Source organism: Scyliorhinus canicula, chromosome 10 (genome assembly GCF_902713615.1).
Source record: "Scyliorhinus canicula chromosome 10, sScyCan1.1, whole genome shotgun sequence".
NCBI lineage: Eukaryota > Metazoa > Chordata > Chondrichthyes > Carcharhiniformes > Scyliorhinidae > Scyliorhinus > Scyliorhinus canicula.
This window is the reverse complement of record NC_052155.1, coordinates 125,073,800-125,086,980: the sequence shown is the minus strand read 5'-3', so window position 1 is coordinate 125,086,980 and position 13,181 is coordinate 125,073,800. Positions and strand designations below refer to the sequence as shown.

General features: G+C 47.6%; 1 protein-coding gene across 18 annotated transcripts in view; it reads left to right on the top strand.

Annotated features, from left to right (window-relative positions):
- The window catches only part of LOC119972651 (band 4.1-like protein 3), a 404,335-nt gene that overhangs the window by 152,154 nt on the left and 239,000 nt on the right, over positions 1-13,181 (top strand). For 3 of the 18 annotated variants that reach the window (XM_038809708.1, XM_038809696.1, XM_038809692.1), the window contains exon 1: positions 12,650-12,941. The exons of 4 other annotated variants lie outside the window; for them this stretch is intronic. The gene's annotated coding sequence lies outside the window, so the exon portion shown is untranslated. Of the gene's footprint in view, positions 1-12,648; positions 12,942-13,181 lie in introns of those variants that run through there. 11 more of the 18 variants (XM_038809695.1, XM_038809703.1, XM_038809697.1 and 8 more) reach the window with 4 other exon arrangements.

The following is a 13,181-nucleotide window of genomic DNA, read 5'->3' as shown; positions in this document are numbered from 1 at the left end:
TTAGGCGGAGTATAGCACCCAACGCCAAAATCGCGGCAGGCGCCATTTTGACACCGAATTGCGATGCTCCGCCCCCTCCTATTCGGCATCATTGCGCCACGCACTACGCGGAGTTGTAATACTGTTCACATCTAATTACCGGACCCACTCGCGATGCTCCACCCCCGATCTGCTGGGTTCCAGATGGCGCGGTCTGCGTGTGGTCTCAACAGTCATGAGGCTGGCGTGGCGGCTGCGGGGAGAGAGAGGGCATATGGACAGTGTCCAGCACTGCCATACTTTGCCGACAGTTGTGCCACTGGCCAGGGGGCTTCTGCCAGGGCTGGGAGAGTCGTGAATGGTGGCCAAGAGGTGGGCTGTGGGGTCGGGGTGGACTGGTACGCGGTCCAGCACAATCGGCACCATCTTTTCGGGCGTGATCGTTGCGTGTGTGGGGGGTATAAGTGTACTCACGGCTGCAGCTTGTCAGCCCTGCGCATGTCAATCATGACCTGGCGATTCCCCCCCCCCATTTTGTGCGTGTTCTGCGGGTGTTTCACGTGGCGCCAGTGCTGGCCCCTCACCAGTGGCAGAATCGGTGCGGAAGTGGCGCCGATTTCTCCATCTTGGAACTCAACGGATCCTCCGTTGGCGTTAGCACTTAGTAGCAGGAACAGAAAATCCAGCCCAATGAGTGTCACATTAAGTATATGGTATAGAACATAGAACAGTACAGCACAGTACAGGCCCTTCGGCCCACGATGTTGTGCCACCCATTTATCCTAATCTAATGGTTGGGTCTAAGCAAGCAGGGGAGCTAACATTAACATTTCCAGTTGGGAAAGTTATTTCAAGTTGAAACTTCTATGCGCAAGTTTTCTCTTGTTGTTTGTGGTTTTGGTTTCTCGAACAGTCTATCCTATTTTAGTAATATTGAAGCAGCTAATGAGGAAAAAGATAAAGTCCACTGGTATAATATTTGAGCAAAAATCGTTAAGCTGGAATTTGTTATGAATCTTATATCATATTCTGGATTTAATAGCTTAATTTGTAAATGTCAAAGCGGACAGAAATCAATTTTCCAAAACTGGCAGAAGATCAAAGTAGAAATACAATTTGGGCCCTTTATTTTTTTCAAAATCGGAGAAAAGCGGCAAGCTTTTTCATATTTTTCTTTCGTACTTTAAAATAAATAAAACAGCACAGAAACAGGTCATTCAGCCCAATTAAAAATTGTAATTATGCTTTTCCCGGCTAATCCTGTCATGTTTTGTTTTCCGCAGTGAGTGAGTGAATCATGTGCACCATTCAGATCTGAGTGGCCATCAGCTGATGACCTGAAAACCTAATGTGAATTTTATTTTTTATTCGTTCATGGGGCGTGGGTGTTGCTGGCTCTGCCAGCATTTGTTGCCCATTCTAATTGCCCTTGAGGGCATGAAATCACACGTAGGCCAGATCAGGTAAGGATGGCAGATTTCCTTCCCTAAAGGACATTGGTGAACCAGATGGGTTTTTACGACAATTGCCAATGGGTTCATTTAATTCCAGCTTTTTATTGAATTCAAATTTCACCATTTGCAGTGGCAGGATTTGAACCTGGGACCCAAAGTACACTGGGTCTCTGGGTTAATAGTCCAAAGACAATACCACCATGCAACCGTCTCCCCTGAATGGTACAACAGAAGGGTGTCTCCAATTACCAAAATTAATTGAAGTAAAGTAATTCCTGGCTTGCATATTTTTTTTTTTTATAAATTTAGATTAGCCAATTATTTTTTCCAATTAAGGGGCAATTTAGTGTGGCCAATCCACCTACTCTGCACATTTTTGGGTTGTGGGGGCGAAACCCACGCAGACACGGGGAGAATGTGCAAACTCTACACGGACAGTGACCCAGAGCTGGGATCGAACCTGGGACCTCAGCGCCGTGAGGCGGTTGTGCTAACCACTAGGCCACCGTGCTGCCCTCTGGCTTGCATATTGTTGTGTTCTGTTGTACAGCCTCAAGTTTCAAATAAATTGCTCTTGCCATAAAGTTTTCAAAACCTTTTCTATTGTATTCCAGCTTAAATCTTGCCACACAGTCGTGTGTGTATAGGGAGTACAGAAGAGGACTGAGCACATTGTCTAATCCAGCTGTGTGTGTATAGGGAGCACAGTAGAGGACTGAGCACATTGTCTAATCCAGCTGCTATGCCATAATTTCAGTTTATTCACTCTCCAGAGGGCAACCCTTTTTTTCACTCTCCTTTACCTCATTGGTAGGTGTTCCTTCAGTTGCCTAGGTTGGAAGGACCACCTCTTTACATATCTCTCCTCCTTGAAGAGGCTCCTTACAATCCCTCTCTCTCTGACCATACCCCTTGCCACCTGTCTGAACATATGGCTGGTGCCAAATTTTGAAAACCGTTGAAACATCTTGATTGAAGTGTTGTATAAAGGCAAGTCCTTGTCATTCCAATGCTATGCAGTGCCTAGCAGTGTGTGAGTGTGATCCCAGCTTCTCCTAATGCTGCTCTGAAACTTGGTATCTGGGAGAAGGGAAGTCACCCAGGGATGACTGTTTTACTGTCTTACTGCAGTTTTATCTTCCTTTTATAAAGAGACACTGCCCTCAACTTGATCCCTTTCTACAGTGATGCAGCTGAAATGAGAAATTCAGGAGTGAGAGAGGATTTAAAGTGTGGATTTACATGGCATTATGTACTGGTTTTCTTCAGGCCTCCCAGTTTTCCTGTGAACCTGTATATTTAACCAAATTTTGACAATTGCATTTCAGTCATCAGACCTATAACCATTTTTCATATGGGAACTGCACACAATCAGTCATGGACACAAGCTCGAAAGAACTAATGTGAACATTTCAAGATATACAAGCCTATTACCCCACCAATAGCCAGAAAGAAAGCCTGTTCCAAACCAGCCAATGGCCTCTCCACAGCAATAACATACTACAGCTGCCGAAATAAGCCAAGGGTTGGTCTTCTACACTTCATTGAAAGGAACTACTGCCCTGGAGAGCTGCCAACAATCTGACTGGCCAGCTTCTATTGCAGTCTCAGTAGCACCAGAATACAGTAGTAGGCACTGCTGGACATCATGGAATCCTTGGGATGAAGAGGGCATGGTCATCAGAGAGAGGTACATCAGGTGTGTTTGGCTGGGAGGGATCGGGGAACCTAGGGAGAAGGTCTGGGGTTTGGAGGCCAGGTCGACAATTGGGGAGTGCGGGGGGGGGGGGGGGGGGGGGAGGTTGCAGTTTGGGGGAAGATATGAAGGGGAAGTAACATATTGGGGCAGGGGGTATGCCCATGATGTACACAGGACACCCCCCAAATTATGTGTCCCCCGCCCAGTCCCACATCCCACCTTTTCAACAAATTCATTTACAAATCGGCCTTCACACTCTCTCCTGCGTGCCACTACACAGCATGTTATGGCAGTGAAGGCAGGCTGCGGGCCTTAGTTGGGCAATAATTGGCCACTTAAGGCCTTTAGTAGGCTTCAGAGCGGATGGGCACCTTATCTACTTCATAATATGAAAACTGGGTTGGGGATGGCTGGGAAGGTGGTGGGCTAGCCACTTGACTGTATTTTTATGTGCACCTCTGTTGAAACTATGGCTTGCGGGGTCTGTAAAATTCAGTCCATAATATGCATTTAAAGCGAACAGCCACAAAGGTAGTGATGTTTAGATTGCTTGAAGACCTAGAAAAATACAGCTTATAGGGAAGCACGGTGGCGCAGTGGGTGAGCAATGCGGCCTCACGGCGCCAAGGTCCCAGGTTCGATCCCGGCCCTGGGTCACTGTCCATGTGGAATTTGCACATTCTCCCGTGTTTGCGTGGGTTTTGCTCCCATAACCCAAAAGATGTGCAAGCTAGGTGGATTGGCCGCGCTAAATTGCCCCTTAATTGGAAAAAAATGAATTGGGTACTCTAAATTAAAAAAAAAGAAAAATACAGCTCATGGTTTGTGTCAATCAAATCCTATTAAAATGATGTGTATAGGAGAGAATTAGTTTTGCAAGAAACATGGAGTTTCCGGAGGTAGAAGAAATCTCTAGAGGAAAATATTCTTCACATTCAAACTGGGACCTCAAACGTTAGCACAAATTTTTATATTTTGATAAATGTAGAGGAATGAAGTTACTAATTTAAAGAGGTGAAATTAATATTTAAGATAAAAGAATAAATGCAAACTGAAAAGGGGTACCGATCTGACAATCATCAGATAGTCAACATTTTGATGACCTGGTTGGTATTTTATTGGGAAATGGAGAAGGGAGCATTTCAGGGTGTATGCTGGAGGGGGAATAGAAAAGAGAATCAGTTGGAATGGAGCAAAGTGACAAATCATCATGGGCTGGATGCTCCGCAGCCCAATGCCATAATCAGGACCAGCGCCGGGACGGAGAATCCAGTTTGACTTTGTAATTGGGCCCGGTGCCGGTCCAGCGATTCTCCAGGCACCGAATATCAGCATCACTGTGGAGTATGCCACGCCACCGGTGTCCCATTGCCAGAGGTCCGCTCATCAATCCATCGGTCCCGACCAGTCGATTTCCCGAAGGCGTGGAACCAACCCCTATTGCCGGTCGGGTTGCTCGCGTGGCGGCTGCGGACTCAGTCCGCGGCCGCCATGGTCAGGGGTGGGCGGATCGGAGACCCGGGGGGGGGGGGGGGGGGGGTTCCAGGTGGCTGAAGATTAAATGTATGGGGGTTGAGGCTCGGCGTGCGTCTGATTGGGAGGGTCTCTTTCTTCATCTGGTTCCACGGCGCGGCCGCTGGAGGTCGCTGGCGTGAGCATCCGCAGCCTCCGACCCGGACGTGCGGGGGCCCGTATCTGCAATAAAAGCTGCAAGATTCACTCCGGGTCCCTGCTAGCCCCCTACAGAGTTATGAATTTGTTCAACTTTTTTCAAGGTATTTTGGGAGTAAAACCCCATCGTTTTTATGCCGGCGTTGGGACATAGTCTCATTTTGGGAGAATACAGCCCCATATTTCTGCATTGGAGGTAAAAAGCTGATAGCCACCAAATGCAGAAAATAATGAGTTAGCGTTTTCACCGCCTTCACAGATGGAATGACTGCAATGTGCGGGCCACCTTGATGTTCAAGTGCAGTGTTGTGTGCCAACCTTTCTCATCACCACCACCAGGAACAAGAACAACTTCTATTTCTGTAGTGACTTTAACTAAATAAAAAAAATTCCAAGGTGCTTCACAGGAGCAGTGAATCCAAGTTCGAGTGGCAGAACAAGATGAAAGGCAGAAAGCAACAGTGAAGGCTAGAGGGCAGCACAGTGGCACAGTAGTTTTTTAAAATAAATATTTTATTGAGGTATTTATGGTTTTATAACAATAACAGAGGAAACCACTGTACATACACATATAAACATAGTACAAAGGCCGTCTTCCTCCCTCACAGTTCCCACCTTTCTTAAACCCTAATCTAAACTAAACTAAACCCCAACACCCCCCCCCCCCTTCTGCTGATGGTTAATTTTCTGCGAAGAAGTCGACGAACAGCTTCCACCTCCAAATGAACCCGCCATGGAGCACGGCGCGGCAGCTGGAGGTCGCTGGCGTGAGCATCCGCGGCTTCCGACCCGGACGTGCGGGGGCCCTCTCAGGGCGAACCCATCCCTTAATCTAGTCTGATCGGTTACTCTAAGGTGCGTCTCCTGCAACGTTGCCACGTCCGCCTTCAATCCCCTCAATTGCGCAAACACGCGTGCCCTCTTAATCAGCCCATTTAGCTCTCCTAAGTTCCATGTGATCAGCCTGGTTGGGGGGCTTCTCGCCCCCCCCCCCCTCGCGCCGATCAGCTATCACCTTTCTTGGGCTAGTCTCCAGCTCGCGCTCCACGCATCCGCAGGCATGCCCCCAGACAGCCTCCGTCCCTGACCTCCCTCTTGTCCCCCAGCATAAGTCCCTCCCCTCTCAGCAGAACAGTCCCACCCCCAGTAACAACACTGTGCAAACTGGCCCCTTCAGCAAGCATAACATCTATTACCCCCCACTGCGCTTCCGTGAGCCAGCCCTCCCCGCTAGTTTGGTAGCCCCCGGCCATGGTGCCAAACATTTTCCCACCTATTGTTCCCCCCTCCCCCCGCTCGGACACACATATGCATAAGAAAACAATCCCAACCCAAAGAAACACAAAGAACATCAAAAAGAAAACCCTACATCTAAAATTCACATCTCCATCCCCCATCAGTGCAAATGCAAACTTTAACTCAAACAAATATACGGCAGACCCCACATCAACAGAAGGCATTAGAGATAACGTCCCAAAAACAAAAACATTTTTAACATGATCGCTGCAGCAAAGTTCAAACACCTCAGCCCACTGCCAGCCGTTTCCTTCTAGCAAGGTCCATCGCTTCCTCGGTCGACTCAAAAGTTAAAATATTGATCCCCATAAGTGACCCAAAGACGAGGCGGATACAGCAGTCCAAACCTCACCTTCTTCTTGAAAAGGCTCGACTTTATTTGGTTGAACCCTGCTCTTCTCCTGGCCACGTCCGTGCTCAGATCTTAGTATATATGCAGGATGCTGTTCTCCCACTTACAGCTCCGTGTCTGCCTGGCCCACCGTAAAATACACTCCTTATCCAGGTAGCTGTGGAATCTCACCACCATCACCCTCGGGTGGTCCTCCACACACGGCTTTCTCGCGAGCGCTCTGTGAGCCCTGTCCACCTCCAAGGGTCGGGAGAATGTCCCATCACCCAGTAACTTATCAAACATGCCCGCTATATATGCCCCTGCGTCCTCTCCTTCAGACCCCTCCGGGAGACCAATGATCCTTAAGCTCTGCCAGCGGGACCTATTCTCTAGATCCTCCACCTTCTCCTGGAGCCTTTTCTGTTGGTCTCTCAGCAACCCACCTCCAACTCCACTGATGTTTTGTGTTCCTCCTGCTCAGTCTGTGCCTTCTCCACTTTCTGGATCACCCGATCTTCAGCATCCTGTCTATGTTCCAGCTGCGCAATCGATTCCTTAATGATGCGGAGCCAAGCATTCCTGTTTCTGTTTGGCGAAGCTCTCCTGTATGAACTGCATCAGCTGCTCCATCGACTGCTGGGTCATTGAGCCAGGATTCCGGTCGTCCGCCATGCTTTCTCCCACTGCAGCTTCAGCCCAGGCCTTCTCTGTTCACCTATTTCTTCCTTTGCGAGCACTCCTGGTCCGCCTCTCCATGCACTGATGTAGGATTCCTCTTCACAATTGTGCCCACCATCAATTTTCCGAATCAAGTCCGACAAAAAATCAGGGAATAAGGTCCAAAGGTCCGAGCGGGAGCCACCAAATGTGCGACCTACTCCTTCATAGCCGCCACCGGAAGTGAGTGGCGCAGTAGTTAGCACTGCTGCCTTATGGCGCCAAGGACCTGGGTTCAATCCTGGCCCCGGGTCACTGTCCATGTGGAGTTTGCACATTCTCCCTGTGTCTGCATGGGTCTCACCCCCACAACCCAAAAAGATGTGCAGGGCAGGTGGATTGGCCATGCTATATTGCCCCTTAATTGGAAAAAACAAATTGGGTACTTTACTCGTTTTAAAAATTTTTAATGGGTAGAGTGGCAGAAAGTAGGAAGTGTGTTCCACAAGGATCAGTGCTGTGACTATTACTGTTCATAATTTAAATTGATGATTTGGACTTTGCAATCTAAAACACAGTTTCTAAATTTGCAGAAAGGGAGTGGGGAAGAATCAATACCAAGCAGGACAGCAATACATTACAGGAGGACATTAATAAACTTGCCAAATGGACAAATACCGTATATACTCGCGTAACATGCGACTTTTGAGCACCTAATTTGAAGCCTAAATTTCGGGGGTCGCATGATACGCGAGGTACAAAAATCGCGGGTGTGAAATGCTGGCCAAGATAAGTCACATAGCATCCAACTGGCTTTACTAGCGTTGTTCAGCCACTTGCCGTTTCGATTCATAAAAACATGAATGGAAACGTCAAGTGGCTGAACATCTTCCCATCAGAATGCTGTGGTCAAAATCTGAAGAGTAGTATTCTGATGGGAAGATGGGAAGAGTGGATTCTGCTGTGAAAGCTGTTCGCGATTCGAACAGCTTTCCAGCTGGCTTTACTAGCGTCGTTCAGCCACTTGCCGTTTCCATTCATAAAAACATGTCTGGAAACGTAAAGTGGCTGAACATCTTCCCATCAGAATACTACTCTTCAGATTTTGACCACAGCATTCTGATGGGAAGATGTTCAGCCACTTGACGTTTCCATTCATGTTTTTATGAATGGAAACGGCAAGTGGCTGAACAACGCGAGTAAAGCCAGCTGGAAAGCTGTTTGAATCGCGAACAGCTTTCACAGCAGAATCAACTCTGCAGAAACCACACACAATGATATCATTTGGAAGTTTTAGTTTCCAAAATTAATTTCCAAAAAAGTCACTCGCATGATACATGAGGTATACCATAAAATCATGTTTTGGGGACGAAAATTTAGGGGTCGCATGATACGCGAGATCGAAGGATACGCGAGTATATACGGTAATTGACATGTGAAGTTCAACACAGATAACAGGACGTGGTACATTTTGAAAGGAACAATAGGCAGGTCCCTTATTACTTAGACAAGTAAGAGTTTCAGTGGGGTAGAGGAACAAAGGAATCTTGGAAGGTAAATAAGACCACAGTCCAGAGGACCATAGGTTGCTCTGTCCTTTGAGAGCTGACTGGTGGTGAAAACCTAAGGATGACAGTACCTTGTTTGAAGCGTAAAGTTGAGAAGGCAAGGCTTTCTTGAATAATGTCAGCCGGTACAGGAATTGCACAGGAACTGTTGCCATCGTTCTGCATCAGCATCACAAACCAGCCATCCAGCTAATTGTGCGAACTGAATACTCGTCTATCAATCACTAAATGTTACACCACAGTTTAACAATAAAAAGTCAAACCAAACACTGCGCTTAATTTCTAGAGGGATAGAATTAAAAACTAGGGAAGTAAATGTTAAACCTATATTGAATCTTGGTTAGATCATACATATGAGTATGGTTTGCAATTCTGGTCACCATATTATAAGGAAGATTATGGAGGCATTGGAGAGGGTTCAGAGAAGATTTGCAAGGATTATACCAGAAAACTTTTCAGGAAGGGTTGAAAAATAAGATTTCGGGATGGCAAATAGAAGAAAATTAAAATTACGCAAGGTTTTGATGGAGTAGAGAGAGACTGTTTCAACTTGTGGGGAAAGAGCAGAACCAGAGGACATTAATATAAGATAGTCGCCAAGAAATCCAAGAGAGAATTCAGAAGGAAGTTCTTTACCCCAAGAGTGGTAAGAATGTGGAACTTGCTACCACAGGAAGAGTTGAGACAAATAAGTATAAATATATTTACCAGAAAGCTAGACAAGCACGAGGGAGGAGGTAATAGAGGGTTTGAGGATAGTTTTTGACGAGGAAGAATGGGAAGAGGTGAGAGTGCAGCATAAACACTGGCATGGAGAAATTGGACTGGACGGCCTCTCTCCTGTACCATATAGCCCATGTACACTGATGTATTGAGGATGCAGAATGTCAGAAATAAGAACAGTAAATGCTGCAAATACTCAGCTCCGCAGGTCAAGCAGCATTTGTGGAGAAGGAAATAGAGTTAATGTTTCAAGTCATATCAGACCTGGGAAAAGTTGGAAATGTAAGAATAAGTCTTAATCAAATAAAATGGGAGAGGAGAGAGGGGGGAAAATTAGGTCTATGCTAGGGTGGAAGACAGAAGAGATTGAATGACAAAGGGTTTAATGGTGCTTTACTTTAAAGGTGTAGGAAATGTGAATCTTTTTTATACTTTCATACTTCCTGTACCTTTTTTATACTGAGATCCTGGTATGAAGGGTCGATCTTAAATGCGTGAGGAAATGCTGCCCATGTGCCTACAGTTAATTAGATCCATATAGATGGATTGTTTATGTTTATGGATATGCTGTTTGGGCCATGATCACAATTGATGAGTTAATGTAAACATTGAAAGACAATAATAACAATGATAACAAGATCCAAACACAACACAGGAAGAGCCCGTGGCTGCAGGGGATAAAAATAACGAAGAGTTGCGGAATGTAATTGTACACAGTTGAAGATAGCACAGGGGGAGACGAGACGAGTCGAAAGGTGAGGTGTCACTGGTGGTCTGTAGCCACTACAATCAGTGGGAAACGAGAACCACTTGAACTAGAATACCGACTGCCGCCTTGAGCCTTCTGAGACATAAATTGATGCCACTACATCAAGTTTTGTCCCGAGGAAAATTTATTGTTTGGTCTCTGAATCTCAAGTAAATGTCAGTTAGTGTTAATTAATGCTGCCATGGCTGCTAGACACCCCCTTGACTTGACACCGGATTTGGTCTAACTTCAGCAAAAGGGAAATTCATGCCGCGGAGCTGGCAGGCCCTTTCTGGGCTGCTATCTGGATGATAGTGTTGTGATAAGAGTTCATACACCTGAAATGACGATTTGTTAAACTCCTTCAGTTGTTCCATTACCTGCTCAGTGTTGCAATCACTTTTCTAACATTTCCAAAAGCTAAATTTTACTTTTGCGTTTTGCTTCACATCGTATCATTTTGGTTTAGTAATCTGTGGGGCAGCACGGTAGCATGGTGGTTAGCGTCAATGCTTCACAGCTCCAGGGTCCCAGGTTCAGTTCCCGGCTGGGTCACTGTCTGTGCGGAGTCTGCACGTCCTCCCCGTGTGTGCGTGGGTTTCCTCCGGGTGCTCCGGTTTCCTCCCACAGTCCAAAGATGTGCGGGTTAGGTGGATTGGCCATGATAAATTGCCCGTAGTGTCCTAAAAAGTAAGGTTAAGGGGGGGGGGGTTGTTGGGTTACGGGTATAGGGTGGATACGTGGGTTTGAGTAGGGTGATCATTGCTCGGCACAACATCGAGGGCCGAAGGGCCTGTTCTGTGCTGTACTGTTCTATGTTTTATGGCATAAACTTGTAACGGTGGCTGAAAATGTCAAAGGTTGTCTCGGAAAGACTCCGGCTAATTAAGGTCATGTAGGTGTGATGCTTCATTGGAACGAAGTAGTCATACTGTTAGGATGGCCAAAAATGGAATTCCGAGGAATAAGAGGTCGGGTGTGCTATTTTCAGGAAAAGTTGGGTGACAGTATGCTGTACAGCTCTATTCACCGGAGCAGAAGCAAATGCTGATCTTGCGCTAACTGCTTTAAGGTGATAATTGTTCCCCCTCCTCCTTCTGATCACTAATTCTGGACAAATATCGCGATCCGTGTGTGGGAAATGTGAACAGCGGCCTTCACCTTGTTAATATTCTTGCGAGAATAAACATTCTATTTTATTAATCCTCAACCGGGACTCCCTGTGCTATAGATTCGCACCCAACTTGCTTGAATGACTTCCTGCAATATTGTTTAGAGCGGCTGACTGAGTTGAGCTTGTTTACGTTTTCCATCCCGCCTTAAGATGTGCCTAAGGTCTGAACACCCATCAGATTGTGGATGAGCACGAAGATATTTTTGGGTGAAAATACCATTGCGACATTGGCGTACTACCGAAAACAGCCAGTTTTACATTTAAGACATGCAGCAAGCATACATGCTTGAATGACTCCTCATTATTTGGACAGTTTATTTCAATGGATGAATGTCTCGCATTTTCAAAGGAAAAGGCCACGAACAATTAGTCATTTCCTAGACAATTTTGTTCGGCGTGTTGCTGACAGTTGTGGGGACACATGCCTTATTTCCGTGGGAGAACTGCCTGGGAGGACTGACTGCGCCCAGTGAGTGAGGGGGCCGAATGAGCACGAGGTAGATCCAGTCGTCAAATCGGCCAGAGTCGGTAACCGTCTCATTGGGCGCTCTCTCTCCATGTGGCACAAACAACTGGCTGTCACATCTGCAGCTGAACCGTGCAATGTAAAACACCGTGTGGAATTTAAATCCCGACGCCGGCTAGCCGTGCAAGCTTCTCTCTGCCGGTTAGTCCCCGTGGAGACTTTAACTCGGGCGCCCGCCTGGCCGTGCCATCCAGACGTTTAAGCAACAACTGCAGGTTCAGAATACGAACCTGGCACCTGGGTTCTGTTGCATTTTTCTTTCTGAGAATGCACATTTTCTGGAAGTTTTCCTTCCATCGACGGAAACTGCTTTATTAAATGGTGCAGCAAGCATATATTAAAATCGAGCTGCAGCCGAATAATAAAATCTAACTGTGTCGGGGGGGGGGGGGGGGGGGGAGAGAATGCAGCTGTGTATAATGCATACATGATTTTTTTTCTCTCTGGAAAGTTTCACATTTATCGAAAGCAGTACATTAGCAAGAGCACTGAAGGGATGTTGAGAATCGCTGTGCGCGAAGTATGCAGCTCAGGGAAGTTCCTTTGCGTGTGGAATACTGTACGGAGGCAATCTGTTTCTAATTATACTGCATTTGGGGGGGGGGGGGGGGGGAGAGAGAGAGAAGCCCTGAATTCCCATCGCGCGCTCATTTGCCCCATCTGGGTGGGAGGTTCAGGTTCAGCCCTGTGGAGACGCACTCCGCTCCTCCCCTCCCTCAGCCTCCACTTTGGCGGAGACACTGTAACGCTGCGCACAGAGAGACAAGTCACCGTCCTTCCCACACACAGCCAACCGCCGCCGCCCCCCCCCCCCCCCCCAGCAGCACAGCGAAGGCGGCAGGGGGAAGTGGCAGCTCCGCTTCACGGGGAGACTCCAGAGGCTGCTGGCTGGGCTGGCTGGCTGGGCGGGAGCAGAAGGCCGGCGGTCGAGTGCAGTGATTTGGCGGGACCCCCGGCTGCTGGGAGCCGCTGGAGAGTTGGCGGGTTTGCTGAACCGTGCCCCCTGTCCACCCCCCTACCCGACTCCGGGGAGAAGAGGAAGCTGCTGCTCATCATCATCGCCCTCCCCCTCCCCGGTCACCGGGCTCGGCTCTGCTGCAAGGACGTGGAAGGTATGGCTCCAGGGCTAACCCCCCTATTCCGCTGCATCTCGCCGGCTTTCTGCCTGTTGCCCTCGCTTCGGCGCCATATTTAACTTTGTTTTTAATCCCCCCTCCTCCTGTCAGTTTTCTATTTTAGTCAGCAGGATGTGCAGTTAGGAGCCATCCTGAGCTGCAGACAGTGTAAGTGGCGGGCTCCCAATCTGCTCACTCTCTGCCTGACTGTTTGCTGCTGCCCATCTCCTGGCAGAC